Source organism: Megascapheus bottae, chromosome 1 (genome assembly GCF_031878675.1).
Source record: "Megascapheus bottae isolate mThoBot1 chromosome 1, mThoBot2.hap1, whole genome shotgun sequence".
In the NCBI taxonomy this organism is placed as follows: Eukaryota; Metazoa; Chordata; class Mammalia; order Rodentia; family Geomyidae; genus Megascapheus; species Megascapheus bottae.
The window spans coordinates 46,408,442-46,430,228 of NC_143509.1; the positions used below are offsets into that span (position 1 = coordinate 46,408,442).

Genomic DNA, 21,787 nt, shown 5'->3' on the forward strand with positions numbered 1-21,787 from the left:
CTTAGATGGTATGCTGTTTAGGTGCCATTTCTTTCCCTATATTGCATTTATTTTGGTTTTCTATGTATAGAACATCTTTGAGAATTCTTTGTAGTGTTGGTTTTGTTGCGACATATTGTTGCAGCTTTTCCCTGGAATGGAATGTTTTTATTGTTCCCTCAGTTATGAATGAGAGCTTAGCTGGGTACAGTATTCTTGGTTGGTAGTTATTTGACTTAAGGGCATGACATATATGCTTCCAGTCACTTCTTGCTTGCATGGTCTCTGCTGAGAAATCTGGGGTTATTCTGATTGGTTTTCCTTTATAGGTTACTGAACCCTTTTCCCTGGCTGCCTTTAGGATCCTTTTTTGGTTTCTATTGATCCAGTTCGGATTACGATGTGGCGGTGGGATGTTCTTTTCTGGTCAGGTCTGTTTGGGGTTCTAAAAGCTTCTTGTATCTGGATGGGCCTGCCCTTCTGGATATTTGGGAAATTCTCTGAGATTATTCCCTGAAGTATATTTCCAATACCATTGACCTCTTTCTCCACGCCCTCCTCAATACCAATTAGCCTTAAATTAGGCTTCCTAATTGTATCTTGGACCTCCTGAAGTGCTCTGTCATTTTTCCTAGATTTGGATTGACTCATTTTCTGTTCTTTATAATAACTAAATTATCTTCAGCCCCGGAAATTCTCTCCTCTACATTGTCTAACCTGCTATCAAAGCTATCTGCTTTATTTTTCATCTCCCTTGCTTTTAATTGCTCATTTTTGATGCCTTGCATCTCTTCTTTTAGATCATGTATGGATTTCTTTAGCTCCTTGATTTCCATTTGAGTGGTTAGCTCAGTAGCTTTATTTTCTTTGAACATTTGCTGGAGTTCGGTCACCTTTTTATTTGTGGATTCTATGAATTCATCCATCTTTCTTTGAACAACCTTTATTATGGCCTCCTTTATGGCTTCTTCTTTTTCACTTATCACCTTGTTTATGGTTTCCTCTTGTTCAGCTATGGCTTCCTCCCTTATCTCTTTATATTTTCACATTTTTCATTAATGATGTTTATCAATTGCATTTGTACAGCACTTGGAAGACTCTCCTCTAGGATTGCCAGTGACTGTTCCATTGTCTGTTTACAGACGTTGTTTCTTGATTTGACATTTTTCTTGAGTTTCTTGTTCTGCCCATTTGAAAATGGGAGCAAGATTAATACTAAACACAATTATAGTTTTTCAGATATAACCAACCTAGACCTCTGTAGCTGGCAGACTCTAGATGTTCACAAGTTGTTATTGGTGTTATCACTCTTTCTTTTTGCAGTTACCGACCAGTCTAATACATCAACTGATAAGCGATTTACACCCAAAACAATAAGCCTCTCAATCCAATCTCTATTGTCTTTAAGTCACTCTGAGCCTAGAGAATAATTAAACACCTAGATATACAGTGTTGCTTAATAGCCATCAAGTGTAGATCCATGCAGTATAAGGGTTGAAAGACGAACAGAGGTCCAGAGATAGAAAAATAGAATGAGAGAGGTCAGGGGGTAAGTAGGTAGCGTATTTGAGTACAAAGTTTGGAAAGTATTAGAATAAAACTTATGTGTTGCTGCACGACTAGCTCTTAGCCCAACCAGTGGCCTCACAGTGGACCATGGGATGGATCTGCGAGCTTCCGTCTGAGCGAGGTTGGCAGACGTTTTCCTGTGCTGCTTCCAGGGGCGGCCCCAAGCCAAGGGTCTGGGGATTGAGAGTTTCAGGGGCTCTCTGTTCCCAGGGGCGGGGCCCAGCTGGGGGCGTGGGCTCCAAGGGCGGAGCCGCGCCTTTTTGGTTCTCAGAAGGGGAGCTTGGCTGCTGGTCGGCCCTTCAGATCCCTGCTGTGTTTCCACTGCTTTGTCAGCGTCTGTGACTGTGGGGGGCCCCTCGGTGCTGTCTTGCTCAGGATTCCCAGCTGGAGGATGCCTCGCTCAAGAATTGAGGGGCTCCTATTTTCCCGCACCCCCTACCCACTGTTGTAAGGCAGGGTCCCAGCGCCCTCCACTCTCCAGATCCAGTGGCCTGGGAGAGGAGGAGCCTGTTGGGCGTGGGAGCTGGGACAGCTCCGCCTCCCCTGGTGGGATGCTGAGTCTTAGGGTCCGCCCACTTCTCAGTCTCCAGTCAGAGGGCTGGGGGTTGAGCCCGTTGGGCCGGTGGGAGTTGGGACAGCCCCACCTCCCTTGGTGGGGTGCTGGTTCTTGGGTAGCCCGCCTATCAATCTCCAGTCAATGGCCTGAGGGAGGGGGCTGTTGAGGGGAGGGACAGGATTCTAAATTCCTTGCCCCCCTGCTCCCGCCAGTCTTTCTCCGGCGGGGTGTTGGGGTCTGAGTTAAGTTCTATTGCTTGGCACAGCTCTGCTTTCCCGATGTGTTTGGGGATGTGCTGTATTACTCACGCCTCTGCGTCCGTCTGCGGGTGCTCCACGGTGGTGGGGAGTCTTTCACTCCTCTCGGGTCTCCGCCGCCACCTGTGTTCTGCGTCTGGGTTCCACTGCTTGCTGTTCTGGTTCCGTGTCTGGGTTCCGCTGCTTCCGCCGTTCGCTGGCCTGGTTCTGTGCTGGTTTCTGTAGCAATTGGGCTCCTGGCCTGGCTCTCTCCACTGCCGCCGCTTTTCGTGGCTTGGAGCTGGCTCCCGCCGCTGCTTTCCTGGCGTGGAGCCAGCACCCGCTCAAGCCGCTTTTCGCGGCTTGGAGCCGGCACCAGCTGCCACTTTTCGCGGCTTTCCGTGGCTTTTGAGGGTTGGGTCCGGCGGCGAGAGGTGGGGGAGGGGTTCTCGCGTTCCGAATTCTTTGAGAAAGTTGGATGTGAGCTTTATGTGGATTTCTTTTCCGGTTTGATCCTTCTCCGTTGCTTTGAGTTTGTTGTGGATTTCTTAAGGTAGTTGGCTCGTGGGACTCCCTGGTTCTCTCTCTTTCTGAGAGGGCTAGGCAGCGTCCCTATTGTCTCGGCACCATCTTCCTTCCCCCCCTAAGTTTGATTCTTAGTTGATCAATTGAACTAATTGATTTTAAATTTAGTTTGATAATTTAATAAAACATCTGGAGTCATTTTCAGTATATGCAATTTCACCCTTAAGTATTTTCCATTGACCTTAGTTTTTCAGAGTCAGTATGATTTCAAATAAAACCTTGTATTAGGCCAGTTGTCCTACTGTCTAATAAATTTGAAATACTTTTATGTATCTATGAAGTTCAAGAGATTTTATTGTTCATTCAGAGACTAGTTAAAGTCATATAAAATAGCTCTAAATGTCTTGCTATCACCAGATCTGTTCAAAAGCATAATAACCCTGAGAATAGTACAAGGTCATTGGAACCAACATTGGCTTCTGATTTATTAGTATGATTTGTGGATTATAGTTTGATACTAGATAGAGATTAAGAATGTCAGTGTTTAGTACTTTCTGTCCAACTAAAATGACTACTATAGGGGTATTCTAAATTTATGCTAGAAAATTGAGTCCAGAAAATATTTAGTATTGTAACAGCAATAGCAACAGTTTTTAACCAAGGGAATTTGATTTATGGCATCTAAACCTAGTTAAGATTATAAAAAAAAATAGAATTAGATGGTGGGGTGTGATGGCTCACGCCTGTAATCCTAGCTACTCAGGAGGGTAAGATTGGAGCATCAAGGTTCAAAGCCAGCCTGGGCACAAAGGACCTAAGACTCTTATCTCCAATTAACACTAAAAAACAGGAAGCTGGGCTTGGCTCAAGGGTAGGTTGGTAGCCATGAGCTGAAGAGCTCAGGAACAGCGCCCAGGCCAGAGGTCAAGCCTCGTGAACGCCCCCCTTCACACACACAAAATAGCATTAGAAGCAAATACATAAAGGGCCAAGAGCATGGCCTAGTGGTAGAGTGCCTATCTAGCATGCATGAAGCCTTGGGTTCAGTTCCTTGATACCACATACACAGAAAAGGCAGGAAGGGGTGCTGTGACTCAAGTGGTAGAACTCTAGCCTTGAGAAAGCCCAAGGACAGTGCCAGGCCCAGAGTTCAAGCCCCAGGACTGGCAAAAACAAAATAAAAACAAAGCAATCACATAAGTTAGTCATAAAATCCTTTTTCTTGGGCCTGCTGTACCACTTTCCTGACTCAGGACTCCTTCATTCTCATTTGAATAGGCAAAACTTAGCCCACTCCATAGAGACCAAGCAGATGAAGCACACCAGGGAATGGATTCCTTGCTAACAGTGGGGTGAATTTAATTTAGAACATGATATCTGTAGCCCCCCTGTTATTCAAGGACACAATGCAATACTCAGGGTTGGGTTTTTTAATCACTATTATGACAAATAGAAGCTGTCTATGACCATTCCTTTCTTCTATGACATACATACCTTAGCCCTAAAAGTTCCATATAGGTGGCCCAGTTCCATTTAAGTATTGTCAGAGAAATAGAACGGTGTTGATGCTTAACTGTGTCTGCCCCACTAGGAAGATTTCTTAGCATCCATGTCAGCCTGCTTAGTCTCCTGGGAAACCTTTTTCATCAACTTGATCTTAATTTGTGAACCAGAATAAGTGAGTATTTTCTTTTCCTTAAGGGATTAATGCTGTTCATTGTTGTTTGGGTGATAATTGTCTCTTTTCCCACAAGTTTTTTTTGGGGGGGGTTTGGGGGAGTCATGTGGCTTGAACATGGCTTGGGCACTGTCTCTGAGGTCATCCGGTCAAGACTACCACCCTAACCCTGGGCCTTGGCTTTGTCCCTGAGCCCTTTAGCTCAAGTCTACCACCTTACTCTTGAGCCAACCCCCACTTCCCGTTTTCTAGAGGTTAATTGAAGGAGGTAAGAGTCTCAGGTCTTTTTGTGCCTTGATCCTCATATCTCAGCCTCCTGAGTAGCTAGGATTACAGGTGTGAGCCATCATGCCCAGCCTCCCACAAGTTTTTACTTATACAGTGTTGGGCTTTGCCAGATATACAGCAAGGTACTTATATAGACTCAGAACAACAAAGCTACAACAAAGTTAGTCCATAGATCTAAGTACTCAAATTGTCTGGTCCTGTACATTCTTCTAGTAGTTGTTCTTTGGTTCATATTTAAGAAGTGCTAAAAGCCAGGCTCCAGTGTGTCACTCCTGCAATCCTAGCTTCCCAGAGACTGAGATATGCAGACTGTGGTTTGAAGCCAGCCCAGGCAGAAAACTTCATGAGTCTATTATCCCAAAATATCAACTGGAGCTGGGGCTCAAGTGGTAGAGCTCTGTACTTGAGCAAAATAGATACAGGACAGCATCTAGGCCCAGAGTTCAAGCCCCAGGACTAACACACACACACACACACACACACACACACACACAAACACACACTTGTCTGCCCTTGGTGGTGGACATTTCTCAAAAAAAGGAATCATGGTGGTGTTAGAATTTACATATGGCTTCTTTCATGTAGTAGTGTTATGTTTGGTGGGAGGGGGTCAACTACAGTTCACGAGCCACAGGTGAGGAACCACATTCATCTGTCTTAAAAACTCTTATTTTCCTGATCTATACCTGATCTTCTGTAAATTAAGTAGTTCCTTTCTGAGCAAAGTCTTTCCTGTCTCCTGACTTTTCCACATTTTTGTGAATATGTAAAGATGAGCCTACCCCTAAAGAGGCCAGGCAGGTGATGCACAGCAGGAAAATCTTTCCTTGCTAATACCAGGTGATGAGAAATGTCTTCTTTTGGACTTGGTGTAGTCCTGTGAGCATAATATCTACTGCCCTCTAACTACCCAAGATCAATGAGGATGTCACCTTTGAATACTCAAGGTTCTTTGATGTCACTACTTGGGACACAGTAGGAGCTATGTGACCATTCTTTTTCTTTGTGGGTCACCTAACTCCTTAGAGACAAAGTATAGTGTAGTGATTTTTCTGTAAAGGAAGCAGAGGAAGCAGGAAGGTGCTGGTGCTTAACTGTTCTTTCTCACAGGTGATTGCTGTTCACAGGATTCTTGAGGATTCCTGTTTATGTGGTCTCCAGGGAACACCTTTCCATCAACTTGTTCCTAGAATATGAATCCCAAGAAGTGAGTACTTTTTTCCTTGCAATTTGTGTGATAATCGTCTAATATCTCTTTTCCATACAAGGCATTACAGTCCACAAGAACAGAAATAACCTCCATCTCATCACCGTATCTATAGCCTTTGGCAGAGACTATGTAGTAAGAAACTTCTCAGTATATATCTGGTAATGAATAATGAATAAATAACACTCCACATGTGGTAGATGTTGTTTTATATTCATTATTTTGATGGTGAAATACTTTTCTGTATATGAATTTTCTGAGGGATACTTGGAGCCTGTCAGGTTGAGTAGCCAAAGATTTCTGAATGCAGCTTGGTGTTCAGGTGGTCACACAGAGTAACTTGACCAAAGTTGAAGAGGACTAGGTGAAGGTTATCAAGACAGCAGTTTCATTTCTTTTGACCTACCTACCAGTAACTTTTTCAAAAAACATAGTAACTTACTGAAAAAATAGCCATTTGACCTATATCTTTTATTCAAAGGAAATAATAAATGCATTTCTAAGCCTAGTCTGGTAATAGTAGTAAAATAACAGCTCTGAAGCAATCATTAAATAGTATTTTTCCCCCAAGGTTTTTCTACTTTATTGTTTCTTAGAGCCAGTAAGCCTTTCTAATGAAATTTCATCTAGGCCAATTATATTTGTGTATGATAAACTTAAAGCACTTTGGCATACATATTTGAATTTCAACAGATAGTTCATTTCTTCCTCAAGGACGGTGCAATGAAGTCAGGTTAAAAACAAAACAAAAACCTTCAATAGTAATACAGCTCTGGAGTTTTTAAAAAAAATCTTAGTCAATACCTGCTGATCCAAACTGGCCTCTAATTTATTAGTTTGATTTGTAGGCTAGGTTTTCATACTAGATAGATGTTAAGAATGTTAGTCTTTAGAGTTTTCAACTAGAAAACTACTAGAGAGATCTTTTAAATTCATTTTAGAGATCTAAGTCCACAGAAATTCAATGCTTTAACAGCATAGTAAAATCCCAAGCAAAGAAATCTTAATATTATGGCATCAAAACCTACTTAAGATTATTAAAATTGGGGCTGGGAGTTTGGCCTGGTGGTGGAGTGCCTGCCTACCATGTACAAAGACCCAGGTTCGATTCATCAGTACCACATACATAGAAAAGGCCAGAAGTGGTGCGGTGGCTCAGGGTAGAACACTAGCCTTAAGGAAAGCCCAAAGATAGTGCTCAGGCCCTGAGCTCAAGCCCAGGACTGGCAAAAAAAATTAACAGAAATACACACATAAATTATATTAATTATATTTAAACATATGTGCTTTGTAACTATATCCAAAGACATTGAGAAAAAATTCCTTATCTGAGGATGTCACATTGAAATACTCAGGGCTCTTGTTATCATTGTTAAGACACATAAAGGTTCTCTGTGACCATTCTTTTCCTTTGTGACACACCTAATCCAATAAAGGTCAGAATAGGTGACTGTTCTGTAAAGGGCCACCTTAGTTGAAAAATGGAAAAGAATGATTCTTAACTCTCCCTACTCCCTTGAAGTTAGTGTTAACAGACTTCTCAGCCTCTATTTCAGCCTGCTTTGTTTCCTGGGAACAGTTTTCACTCACTTTGTTCTTAGACTGTGGAATGGAGTAGGTGAGTACTTTTTTTCCTCCTTGTGGTATTAACATTGGTCATCAGCTGAGTAGTGTCATAATGGTCTAGTGTCTTCTAGCTACTTAGAAGGCTGAGATCTGAGGGTCATGGTTCAGAGCCAGCTTGGGCACAAAAGTCTGGAGATTCTCATCTCTAGTTAACCACTAGAAAACCAGAAATGGTACTGTGGTTCAAGAGGTAGGGAGGGGAAATAGCCTTGAGCTGAAGAGCTCAGGGACAATGCCCAGGCCCAGAGTTCAAGTCCCACAATCCAAAAAAAAAAAAAATAGAAATAACCTGCTCTCATTATATCTCTAGTCTTTGGAAGACCACACACATAAAAACTGTTCAAAATAAGTTTGTTAAATGAATATTGAATGAAGATTATTAGCCATTGGTTTACTGTTCTTATTTTTGATAGTAGAGACAATCCTGTATTAATACTTGGTGGAATAATGAAAGACTGTTTCAGGATAAGAGAAGTAGCAAAAGAGTTTCCAGGGTTAGTTATTCTGAATGTAGTGGTTGAGGTGATCATGCAAAGTAGAGTGACATGTCCACAGTTGAAACAGGAAGACCAGATGAAGGGAACCTATTAATCTTTAAGAACTTCTTAACATTTGATCTAAAGGAAAGAATTGATTCATTTTCAAATCTTGTGTGCTAATAATTAAAAAGAAAGCTCCAGAGGAATTTTCAATTATTAGTATTTTTTCAACTGTTTTCTACTTTATTTTTTTGACCTCATTGTTTTTTAGGTCAAGTTGGACTTTGAAATGAGAATTTATTTTTAGGCTTATTGTCTTTGTCTCATAAACTAGAAGGGTTTTTGACATGTATTTGAACTCTATGAGAGGTCATTTTTCCCCTAAGAGAGCTTTGGTGCCTAGTTCAAGTAATGTAAAACAAATTCAAATGCAGTCTTATAGCAACCCTGAGGATTTTGTATGATGTTAGTCAATAAAGTATAATCAGAATTGTAATATTTAGTTTATTTTGGATTTAATTTTGTACTAGACAGAGGTTAAGAATGTCAGTCTTTTTTCATATATATTTATTGTAATTAATAGAAGGGTTACATGATATTTGCCAGATAGAAGGTGCATTAATTCACATACATTGATACCCTTTCACATGTCTTGGTCCCCATTTCTCTCCCTCCCACCCCCACTCCTCATCTTGTTTTCCCCCCTTCCCTATCCAATTAGAACTAGAATGACTACTATAGAGGTATTTTTAAATTATTTAGAAGAGTAAGTCCAGAGAATATTCAGTGTTGCAATGTGACAATAAGATTTTCTTGCCAAAGAAATTTGTTTTTACTACATCAAAACCTAATATTTAAGATGATAAAAACATAACTGAGACAAGCACCCACATGACTTAAACATACAGAAATTAAAACCAGTTATTGATTAAAACCAGTAAAATCAGTTATACTCAGTTTAAAAGGATTTGACAATTCAAAAAATTCAAAAACCCAACAGGATTAAAAATCCTAATAAAAATGCATCAATTTAGAACCAATATGTAGTATGTATTGTATAGCAAAGTTGACTTGTCCCCTTCCTATATAGAAGTAGAAGTAAGTTTTTTTTTTTAATTACACTACATGGAGTATGCAATGGACCTAGTTCCTTTCCACATCTTCTTACAAGATTTTCAGAATCTGTTGAGGACTGATCATGAAACCAAAGCAAACTAGTCTCATTACTCAATGTATTCACTGAAAGTCTTTTAAGAAAATCAGGTACAACTCCATGATGAATCACTACAAGAACCAAGCTGATTTTATTAGGAATTTAATTAGATTTTTAAAAAGAAGCTATTAATGCTCTATTGTGACAATGTTACCTAGATAAACATTTTAACACTGCCTGTAAAAATTAACTTTGAGTGCCCTTTAAATTAAAAATCTGTTTTTTATATTTATTTGCCTTTTGAATGGGTTCATTAATAATTATATGAAGCTTAAAAAAAGGGTGGGGAATGTCCTTTCCAGGTACATTGTAAGATACAGAAGTAGATTCTGATATAAGGACAGCCAGCTTAGAAAATATTAGACATATTTACTCATGCAGCCAAATTCAAGTCAGGAAAGTTGTTCTTTTCCAGCAAGGGATTTTGAACTTGTAATCAGTTGAATAAATGCTCAAGAGTGGTCACAGATCATAGATCCATGTTCTTTGTTTAGTTTTTAAAACCTCCAAGTACTTTGTCTGTAGTGATGGTGGATCAATTTACATTCACACCAATATTATATTAGGGTTTCTTTGTCTACCACATTCACACCAACATCTGCTTTTTCTTTGCCAGTCCTGAGGCTTAAACTCAGGGCCTATGGACTGTCCTTGGGCTTTCTATAGGATAGCACTCTACCATCAGAGCTATAGCACCACTTCTGGCTTTTTCTGTGTCTATGGTATTAAGGAATCAAACCCAGGGCTTCATGCATGCTACGCAAGCACTCTATCACGGGAGTGGCCCCAACATCTGCTTCCTGTTTGTATTGCCTTAAAACATACTCATACCCTCTGCTAATTTCTTGAACATTCTTTGGTTTGGCTTCATGTTGCCTTTTATACTTTTTTGGAACAATCAGGACAAAACTTCGTCTTCAAAATTTTTTTTCTTATCCAAAAGCAATTTTTTCTTCCCTTTAATGTATTTTTGTAAAACATGTCCTTATACCATCTTCTATCCTTCTTGACTTGTGAAATTTTACTTGCTGACTTTTGTCCTTTTCAACTTTGTATTTTTAAAAGAACAAGATCTCTCTTCTTTTTTCTTTCTTTTGCCAGTTATGGGGCTTGAACTCAGGGCCTGAGTGCTATCCTTGAGCGTTCTCAAAGCTCTAGAGCTCTACCACCTGAGCCACAGCACCACTTTCAGATTTTTCTATGTATGTGGCACCAAGAAATTGAACCCAGGTCTTTGTGCTTGCTAGACAAGCACTCTACCACTAGACTAAACTCCTAGCTCAAGGATACATTTTTTTTTCTTTTTTTGGCAGTCATGGGATTTGAAATCAGAGCCTGAGCTCTTCACCTCAAGCCTAGCACTCCACCATTTTGAGCCACTTCCAGTTTTCTGGTGGTGATGAGTCTCAGAGACTTTGGTGCCTGAGCTGGGTTTGAACCATGATCCTCAGATCTCAGCCTTCTGTGTAGATAGGATTACAGGCATGAGCCTCTGGTGCTGGGCTAAAAATAAAAATCTTGTACTATGAAATAATTTTTCATTACAAAGTGTGATTAGATATTATTTTTTAAATTTTATTTCTGTCTGGAATAAAACATAATATATGTTTTAATAGATACATGTTTTAACAGACACATGAAGCCGGTATTTTTCTTTTTTTTCTTTTTTTTATTGTAATTAGTAAAAGGGTTACATGATATTTGCCAGATAGAAGGTGCATTAATTCACATACATTGATACCCTTTCACATGTCTTGGTACCCATTTCCCTCCCCCCTCCACACCCCCCCACCCGTCTTGGTTTTCCCCCCTTCCCTATCAAATTTCAAATATCCAAATACAAATAAATTCAGTATATCAGATAACAAAGTGAGATACTATACCAATATGAGATAACCAAGGGACAGCAAAGGAGATGAGAGACAACATAGTACATTAAGGACAACAATCATTCATTATATGGCTTTTGTTTCAATATCCTGGAGGTCCTTTTAATTAGCTTCATACTCTACGGCCTTCTGTATCAAGATTTTGCTCTATTGCAGATCTCTGTTAGTAGAGCCCAAGGTTTCTACTGATTATGACGAATGAGGGAAACCATTGAGCCTAAGTTCCCTTGAGTCTGGCTTACTTCACTTAATATGATTTTTTCTAAGTCTTTCCATTTCCTAACAAATGGGGCAATGTCATTCTTTCTGACAGCATCATAGAATTCCATTGTGTACAAATACCACAACTTGTTGATCCACTCATCAACTGAGGGACATCTAGGTTGGTTCCATATCTTTGCTATGGTGAATAGTGCTGCAATGAACATTGTTGTGCTAGTGGATTTTAGTATGTCTTTGTTTCTGGATGGTTGGGTAAATGCCAAGTAGTGGAATTGCTGGGTCATAGGGGAGTTCTATGTTTAGCCTTTTGAGGCACTGCCACACTGCTTTCCATAGTGGTTGAACGAGTTTGCACTCCCACCAACAGTGTAGTAGTGATCCCTCCTGGCCACATCCCCTCCAGCATCTGTTATTATTCGTTTTCCTGATCCTGGTCATTCTAACTGGAGTGAGGTGGAATTGTTTTGATTTGCATTTCTTTTATGACCAGAGATGTTGAGCATTTTCATGTGTCTATAGGCCATTTTTGTTTCTTCTTCAGAGGAGACTCTCTTTAAGTCTTTGGCCCATTTTTTAATGGGATGGTTGTTACTTTGGAGGTTAGTTTTGGATTGATTCAATTTTTTGACTTGTTGATATATTTTAGATATGAGGCCTTTGTCCGTTGTTTGGTTGGTGAAGATCTTCTCCCACTCTGTAGGTGAAGCCGGTATTTTTAATACTATGTAATGGCATAGGATAAAGTTTATAACAAATATAAAAAACTTTGTAAGTTAGACTGAGCAAAAGTAAAATTTTATATTTATATTTTTATTGCCTTTGAACATCTGATTTTTTTTTTATCAATCCTGTTAAAGATGTATTTCAAAGATGATCTTACGGTTTAGGCTTTTTCCTGATAAAATCTTTGAGAATTTTTTTTTTTTTTTGGCTAGTCCTGGGGCTTGATTCACCTGGCTTGGGCACTGTCCCCAAGCTTCCTTTCTTCAAGGCTAGCACTCTATCACTTGAGCCACAAAGCCCCTTCCTGTTTTTTTCTGCTTATGTGGTAATGAAGAATCAAACCTAGGGCTTCAGGCATGCTAGGCAAGCACTCTATCTCTAAGCCACATTCCCAGCCTCAAGAAAATTTTTTTCAATTATATTTTTATAAAAATGTTTATATCAGACCAGCTGTCATTGCAGTGAGCACTTTCAAATCTTGTTGCATTTTTATAGCAAATCTTTTGATCTTTTAAAGCCTAGGATTTATAATTAGATTTTTACCTCAGCACCCATAGATTGCAAGTAAACTTTTTCAATCTTTTAGTACCTAAAATATTGTAATTTATCTAGGTCAATGTCTCTAAGGCTTATCTGTCATCCAGATATGACCTCTCCTCAGAGAAATTTTAAGTATTAACTCCAGAAGTCATCATAATCTTTAAAAGCGCTGGATATATATCATTTAGTCAACATCATCAGTAACTATGACATTCCCAGGCAAGTCTTAATCACATAAACAATATTTTAACATAAATAGCAGTTATAAAGTAAAATAGTCTATACCTAGGAAGAAAAGCAATCTAACCTGCTTTTTATTTAGCAATGTTAAGAATCCTTTCATGGTAAATAACCAAATCTTTAAGACCTCCTTTGCCTTTGAATTTCCACCTTATATTTACTTATAGCCTGATTGATATGATGACAGATTTTATGTATGAAAAAAGAACATTTCAAGTACTGTTTCAAACTTCTTTTAGAGGCATTGAACTAATGTGCACTTTGAAGTTTTTGTTTAGGAATTCACAGCATATCATCATATCACCTTTGTTGTTTTGATAATATTTTGAGAATTATTGAGAGGGTTTTGCTGGCTATTTTGATTCTTGTCTTGTGTTCTATATTTTGGATTTATCTTAAGTCTCTGGGTCCATTTAAAATCCTATGACAAACAGCAGCAATCTGGTTCAATTTAGATCACAACTGCGATTCACTTTCTGTGGCTATAGTTCTGATAATATTTAATCTTCAAAATCTTAATGTACATGCCCTGCTTGTGCTTTTAGTGGCCACCCCAGATTGTGGTTTACACTTTGTATACATTCCCAATGCCATTACTATTTTCTTTGCATTTCATCCTTACATGGGTAGGCCTAGGATGTTAAGCACAGATTAAGTAGCTGCTCCTTCCTTCCTTCCTTCCTTCCTTCCTTCCTTCCTTCCTTCCTTCCTTCCTTCCTTCCTTCCTTCCTTCCTTCCCTCCTTCCTTTCATTCTCTTTCCTTTTGTCTTTTTGTCTGTCATGGGGTTTGAACTCAGAGGCTGGGCATTGTCCCTGAACGTTTTTGCTCAAGGCAAGTGCTCTGCCACTTTGGGCCACATCTCTACTTCTGAAGTTCTGGTAGCTAATTAGAGATAAGACTTTCCTTCTTCAAGCTGTCTTTCAACCACAATCCTCAGAACTCAGTCCCTTGAGTAGCTAGAATTAAAATGAAAGCAGCTAGCTTTCTAGTTTGTCTCCTTGAATTCTCCTGTACCCTGTAACAATAACAAGCCTTTATCCTATAATTTTGAATAGAAAAGGTATGGTTCTACTCATACTACACTATTGTAAATTCATTTTGTCCAAGTGTCCTACAAAGGAAAATTTCAAAAAGAAAAATAGAGAAGAATTAAATGTGAATATTTTCCCCAGTTTTTATTACATGTGCTCCTGCCTCATTCCTAGTGCTCAAAACTAGAAAAAGTTTCTTTGGGAGATTTTTTTTTACTTCTAAAATTAATAGGAAGTTCTGAGAGTCAGGATAGAGGGAATCTCTAGGTTTTTGATGTATGAAGTTTACCCCCAGAAACTTTTGTGTTTGTTGGGAAAGAAAACGAGCTTTAATTATATTAACCCAAAGCAAACATATTCCCTTATTTTCCAAAACATTTATTTTATAAAATGATGGCATTTGTAGTTTAAATAGTTCTACTTATTGTTGTCAGGTATGTTGTAAATTAAAGTATCAGGTTGATCAAATAATTTATATTTACTTTAACTCACTTGTATAAAACTATATTTTGATTTTAAATAGTATAAAATTACTAAGTTGTGTTATCCATGTAACTAAACAGACCTCAGCTTGAACTAGAAACTTGCTTTTTCAGTGAAGATTCATGTCTTTGTTCTAAGTACAAAATGTTTACTTTAGTTCTCAAATGTCTTGCTTCATGTTTGCTTCCCTGACTCTCAGTCATACCTTCCTCTTTTTGTGGGCCCTTATCTTTCTAGGTCTTGCCATGCTATCACAATGAGTTCATGTCCTTCGTTCTAATAATTATAGAGATTCTGTTGGCATATAGTATTATTTTTTTGTTTTAATGTATGAGTTATATTTCTTCTTAAGTGGTTGTACAAAAAGTTTCAGTTCTACATGTCAGATTATGAGTGCAGTGCTTATTGAATAAATGTCACCTTTTATATTACACTCTTTATATTACATCCTTTATATTAATGCACATGTAGTCTCTCAAGTTACCTAGTTTCACTTTTACATTTAAATTTTATGATGGCATTTGCACCCCTTAATCTCTTTAAAATGTTTGAGCTTCATGTTTTTATGCTCTGTTTTTCAAAGGAGTTAAACCATTGAAACCTTCTACTCCATGTGATATTCTTTAGTACATTTTTTAGAATATATGTATATATGAACCTGTATATATTTTATATATATTTATAATTTAGATCAGATGTCCACATACAAGAGAAAACCTTGTGCCCCTTGTCTATAAAGCCTGTGTTACCTATAAGGTAACACACAGACTTCTTAGCTTGATGCAGTTCCTTTTGTCAGTTTTCTCTTCAGTTTGCTGAGCCCTTGGAATTTTACTCAGGAAGTTACTGTTTATGCCAATTCTGTTTCTCATAATCATTTTTTTGTAATGCCACTTTGCATTGATATTAGTACAGTGGCAGACTGGCCTTCTGTACAGAGATGTCCTGTTTTTGAAACACAATTATTTGTGTTTCTTCACAAATAATTTAACTTTATCACCATTAGGTGGCTGTTGATAATATGTGCTTATTAAAGGGTCTTCTAGTATGCTCCATTGATTTCATTTTTGTGCTTGTATGAAGCTATTATTCATTTCTGTGTTCCGGTTTACAGTCTGAACTTGTGATATATTTACTGTTTTTGTTTTGTTTTTTATAGGATTACTTTTTCTGTTCAGGGTATTTTGTTGTTCCATATAGTTTTTTGTTGTTTTCTTTCACTCTGTGAATGATTGTATTAAGAATTTGATTGGTAATTTGGTTTTGGCTGTATGTCCAAATACTTTATAATATTAATTCTTCCAATACATGAACCTAGGAGGTCCTTCCACTTTCTGATATCATCTTCAATGTTTTTGTTGTTGAGAGAATGCACTTGCTTAGTTATGCAGTTTTTATGGTTCTTTACATCTGTAAATAAATAATATAAATAAGATTCATTTATATACTTCCCTGTCTGGAGTCTTTCAAGTTACTCTCTTTTATTACTTTGGGTAATAAACTAAAATTGAATGAAGAGAATTGACAAATATGTGTAACTTGTTTGTTGGAATTGAGATTACAAAGTATTTATGAAGTTTTGGGTTTTATATTTGTCATCACATTTTTAATCTTTCACACAGATTAGCTAAAGGCTTGTTTACATTTTACATTCTTTGTTTTATTTAGTTTATTTCTGCTCTAAACTTTAAAAACATTTGTAATCTTTCATACAGATTGGCTACAGGCTTGTTTTCTTTACTTTTTACATTCTTTATTTCATTTAGTTTATTTCTGCTCTAAACTTTATATTAATGTTGTTTAACCTGTGTTCTTAGTTTAGAGGAAATAGTTTTAATTTTTGACCATTTAATGTCCTATCAGGTGTAAATGTGTCATACAGATAGCCTTTAATATGTTGAGGTATGTTCCTTCTATTTAGTGAAAGGTTTTTTTAGGCATCTAATATATTATCATGTAATTCTTGTTCTGGGCTCAGTTAATGTGCTCTATTATATTTATATTAAAGTCAGCCTTGCATATCTAGTTTAAACCAACTTGATCATAGTACATAAGTTTGTTTGATTGTTTTTGCCAGTTCTGGGGCTTGAATTCAGGGCCCTAAGCACTGTCCTTGGACTTTCTCAATGCTACTGCTCTACCAGCTAGAACAGAGCACCACTTCTGGGTTTTTTTTTTCTATGTATGTGGTATGAAGAAATCAAACCCAGGGCTTCCTACATGCTAGGCAAGCACTCTACCACTAGGCTCACCTCCCCCACTTTTTTTTCTTTATAATGGTTGAATTCAGTTAGCAAGCTTTTTTTTTTAATCCATGTTGTATATATTGATCTTTATTCCCCCCCCCCCCGCCCCATTTTTGTTCAATCCCTGTTCAGGTATGGGAAAAGTAGTTTAATAAAATAACTAGTAGTAGTTGCTCCTTTTGTATGTCATGGAAAAGTTTGAGGAGCTGTTTCTTTTTCTTAAAAGATATTATAGAATTCAGCTTTGAATCTGTTGAATATTTTAGTTGCCTTTGTTGAGAGATTCTATAGTTCTTGTCAAATTCATTACTTGTTGTAAGCCTACAAAAAGTCTGTTTTATACCCTGGCTCAATTTTGGACATTGAGGTTATTTAGGAATGTGTTCATATCTACCGTATTTTTCAGATGGTTGGACTAAAGTTTGCAAAGTACATTCCTTAGTGATGCTTTGAATATCACTTATGTTTATTGTTATATCACATTTTAACCCTAATTTTACTGATTTAGGTAATTTCTCTTTTGATTGGATAGGCTGTATGCTTGTTTAGTTTACTTTTTTGTACTGTTGGTGCCTGCACAGTTCTTTCAATCTCTAGTTCATTTATTTCTGCTCTAATCTTATTTCTATCAACCTACAGGTTTTAATTTGGCTTATTTTTTATTTAAGGCCTTCAAGTAAATAATTAGGATAAAAGAGCTCCCTGTTTTGTTGATGTAAATATCATAGGCATATAGATTTTCCTTTTAGAATTGCCTTTGCAGTATTTCAAAGTTTCTGGGATGTTGTGGGGGTGTTTTATTTGATTTTAGGAATGTTTGGATTTTTCTTTTTCTTCAACAACTCACTAACCAGAAAAAAAGTCAGAACAGCTCAAAATACATCAAACCAAAACAATCACGCATTCACACATTCATACACACAGAGACACACACAAACACACACACACACACACACACACACACAATATCCAACTCCATGTTAGAATATTTTCTATGTGACAGATGAAGGTTTTCATTTTTTCAGTGACAGATGAAGGTTTTAGGGAAAAAACGGATATTTGTTCATGATAGGTTGGGTAGGAGACAATGTTACTTTTTTTGTTTTTGTTGTTTTTTTGTTGTTGCTTTTTTTTAGACAGATATATTCTCTCAGGAGAATATCTGAGGGAATATATCATTGTGTCTTGAAACAGGAAATTAATCCCTTCTGATTAAAAAATACATAAATAGCAAGCCAGATGCTGGTGGCTCACATTTGTAACCCTAGCTACTCAGGAAGCTGAGATCTGAGGATCTCAGTTGGAAGGAAGCCTTGGGACAGAAAAGTCCCCACAAGACTATCTTCAACTAACCACTCAAAAACCAGAAGTGGAGCTGTGGCTAAAAATGGTAGAGAGCTAGCCCTGGAAAGAGATCAGGGTTAGCACCCAGGCCCCGAGTTCAAACCCCAGGACCAAACACAGAATGAGACAAATAGCAAATAATGAAATAGAGCATTTACCACTCTGCTTTTTCAGAGTATAAGGAAATTGAGGAGCTTTCTAGATGATTGTTCAGAGGAAAAATTCAGAAGTAACTTTATTTGCTGAAAGAATTGGGATGGAATGAGTTTTTAGGAATTAGAGTTGCCATTATACCTGTAGAGTTACCTGTGTAATAATATGGTTGCTGTGTCCAGATGCTCAAGTTAAAAGGCTAACATATTAAAGCTCCCTGATCAGAGATAGTACAGATTGTAGAAAGGAGGCATTGTTGAATTGATATTAATTAAAAGCAACAAGAGGTGGGGGGCTAGAGAAGAGTGGTTCAGGAACAGAGTTGATGAGTGACATTGAATTCTTCGTTGGAATAAAGCCAAATAATAACAGAAATGAAGTTTGGCCGAAGTGACTAGGGAATGGATAAATAGAAGCCTTAATATGGGTATTTACTTCATTCTCAGAGTTCACACATTACTCATATCAAATTTGGGAGACATCAGCTTTTTTGAACAAAGACATTTTTTTCAAAGATAATTTGGCAGGACTTTGTGCTAGGAGAATAAGTTTTGTTATACTTACTGCCTTATGACTGTAACTGTAACCCTTTTGTACATCACCCTGACAATAATTTTTTTTAAAAAAATTGAAGTATACAGAAGTCATTTTCTTGGCAAAATGCAAGGGAATTGAATGAAATTATGTCTAATTCATAGGAACATATGTGAAGCAAATTGGCTTCACACCTTGAGAACTAGATGCACAAAAATAAATCCTTTAAGTAACACCTTATGAAATACTAAATGATTGGGTATAATCATTTTTAGCTTACAGAAATAGTTATAAGTAAGCTGCTTCTCAAAAATCATGTCATGATTTTTTCCTATGACAAATATTTTTGTATTTATTTCTCACAATTTAAATGGCTAGGTATTTTAGATTTTAAATTCATATTGCATGCCAATATCAGATGCCATGCTGCTGCTGCTTCTCCTTCTTTCTCCTCCTCCTCCTCCTCATCTTTATCTTTGTCTTCTTCCTTCTCCCTCCTCCTCCTCCTCTTCTTTCCTTCTTCCCAGTGGTCGCTGTACCATTAGCTTTTTGAGTCAAGTATAATACTCTACTACTGTAGCCACAACTCCTTTTCTGCCTGGACTGGCTACATAATACCATTCTCAGATATTGGAATGCTGAGTAGTTGCAAACCACTGGCACTTGGCAAAGCTTTTGGAGGCTGCAGGGAAAATCATCTTTTTCTCTGTCAACTTCCAAGAGGGATTCTGTGTTGCTTGGGTCATATAGCTTCTTACATACATTTTATGGCACTTTTAATTTAACACGGGACCACACAGGCTTACAAGGCAAGAATTTCACCATGGAAATAGATGTTCCTAGCTCTAGCTAGACCTCATCCCATGACCCCTGATTGTAGTGTCCCAATGTGTCTGACTCTGAACTTTTTTCTTCCCTCTTTTACAGCTCTGTATTAGATTACATGTGATATTCTTTCCATTTGAAATCCCAGTTAAAGCACATCTGTAATGTTCCCTTTCACTTTTTGAGGTAGGCAGGATTAATTGTTTAGCATTGGAATGAAGACATAGTTATCATGTGTTTGCATACCACAGGAAGTATTATGTCTCCATTTCAGTGAAGATATTGACAGTATTTGAGCAATTTTTCTGAAGCTGCACATTGAATGGTAGACCATGAATTAGACCTCAAGTCTCTCAATAAATATACAGGTCCAATTCTTTTATAAGCCTACATCTATTCTTGTCATAAACAGCCTTTTCCATATTTGTACTTTTTTAAATTTTTTTGCCAGTCCTGGGCTTGGGCTCAGGGGCTGAACACTGTCCTTGGGTTTTCTCAAGGCTAGAGCTCTACCACTTGAGCCTCAGCACCACTTCTGGCTTTTTTCTATGTATGTGGTACCGACAAACCAAACCTGGGTCTTCGTGCATGCTAGGCAAGCACTCTACCACTAGGCCAAACTCCTGGCCCCCCATATTTTATGCTAGTGTTATGTAAACACATGTATTAGACACATGTGGCCACTAGGAAAGTTGCCTAAAACATGATGCCTCATAACACTAAAAGTTTATTCTCTTACAATTTTGGTAGGAAGAAGTCCAAAGTCAAATTCTGTGGCCAGAGCTTCAGTGGGGCTGTAAACCCCTGCTTTTGGTTTTATTCTCTATATGCCAAATTTCTCTCTGCCTTCTACATGCCTTCCTTCCTATCTTCCTCTTCTTCCCTCCCTCCTACTTCTGTTTTTGTTTTTGTCTGTTGTAAATCTGGGCTTGGGCTTTGTCCCTGAGGTACTCAGCACAAAGTTAATATTATTCCACTTTGAGCCACAGCATCACTTCTGATTTTTCTGGCGTTTAATTGGAGATAAGGGTCTCACAGACTTTTGTGCTCAGGCTGGCTTTGAACCATGATCCTGATCTTCAGACCTCAGCCTCCTAAATAGCTAGGCTTACAGGTGTGCACCTGGCCCCTAGTTCTTTCTTCCTGCCTCATTTCATACTCCATCCTTCCTTCCTTCCCTTTTTTCTTCTCTCCATACCTCTTCCTCTCCCACTCCAACTTCCTGTTTCTTTCATTTTCTTCTCTTTACCACCTCCCTTTCTCTTATTTTCCTTCCTTTCTTCCTTCCAATCTGTCTGTCTGCCTGCCTGCCTGCCTTCCTTACTTTCTGTCATGGGGTTTGAACTCAGGGTAGAGAGAGCTGTGTTTGATTCTGTCATGAGACTTGAACTCAGGTTAGAGAGCTGTCTTTGAGTGTTTTTGCCCAAGGCTAGCATTCTATCACTTTGAGCCACAGCTCTACTTCTAGTTTTCTGGTGCTTAATTGTAAATAAAGTCTTGTGGACCTCCATGCATAAGCTGGCTTTAAACTGTGATTCTCAAATCTCAGTATCCTGAGTAGCTAGATTAAGGGCTTGAGCTATCAGTGCTCAGCTTACCTATATTTCTTTTCTAGAATTATTCACATGACTGTAAGACAGACTAGAATGCTGGAAAAGTAGGCAAGACTGTATACTGCATTCTTTTTCAGTTTATCATATCATTAAGATAACTTAAAAGCCATTGTTGGTAACTACATCCACAAAAATGTCTGCACTTCCTAGATTAGTATATCTATTAAAATTTATTAAATATCACATGGTAGATATGTTTAGCAGTATTCAACTTATTTTAGCATATAATACAAAACTTTAGATTCAGACACCATAGAATAATACACTGTTAAAAGTGAATACTTTTTCTTCATTTTCAGTTTCATTCTTCATTTTTAGTTTCATATTGTGTTGTCCTTAGAAGAAACTAAATTTAACTTTCAGGGTATCAAATTTTCTTCCAAAATGTACAGATTTAAACATATCTGTATAAGTATGTGATTTATTTGTTTGATTTGTTTTAAACATATTTATTTCTATGAATTTATTTCAGTTTTTAGCCTTTGCATTGTAAATATCAGCACACACTTCCCTTAATGATAAGACATTGATTTTGTCAATAATTTATCCTTTGAAAATTATAGTGTATAATCCTTGGTCATAATTTT

The 21,787-nt window shown here is 37.8% G+C and overlaps 1 long non-coding RNA gene across 9 annotated transcripts in view; it reads left to right on the top strand.

Moving 5' to 3' along the window:
• Window positions 1-21,787, top strand: part of LOC150069090 (uncharacterized) — a 100,043-nt gene that overhangs the window by 10,399 nt on the left and 67,857 nt on the right. For 6 of the 9 annotated variants that reach the window (XR_016537398.1, XR_016537404.1, XR_016537405.1 and 3 more), the window contains 3 exons: window positions 4,457-4,543; window positions 5,942-6,038; window positions 7,595-7,656. This is a non-coding gene — a long non-coding RNA (uncharacterized LOC150069090). Of the gene's footprint in view, window positions 1-4,456; window positions 4,544-5,941; window positions 6,039-7,560; window positions 7,657-21,787 lie in introns of all 9 variants that reach the window. The other 3 variants (XR_016537400.1, XR_016537399.1, XR_016537403.1) reach the window with 3 other exon arrangements.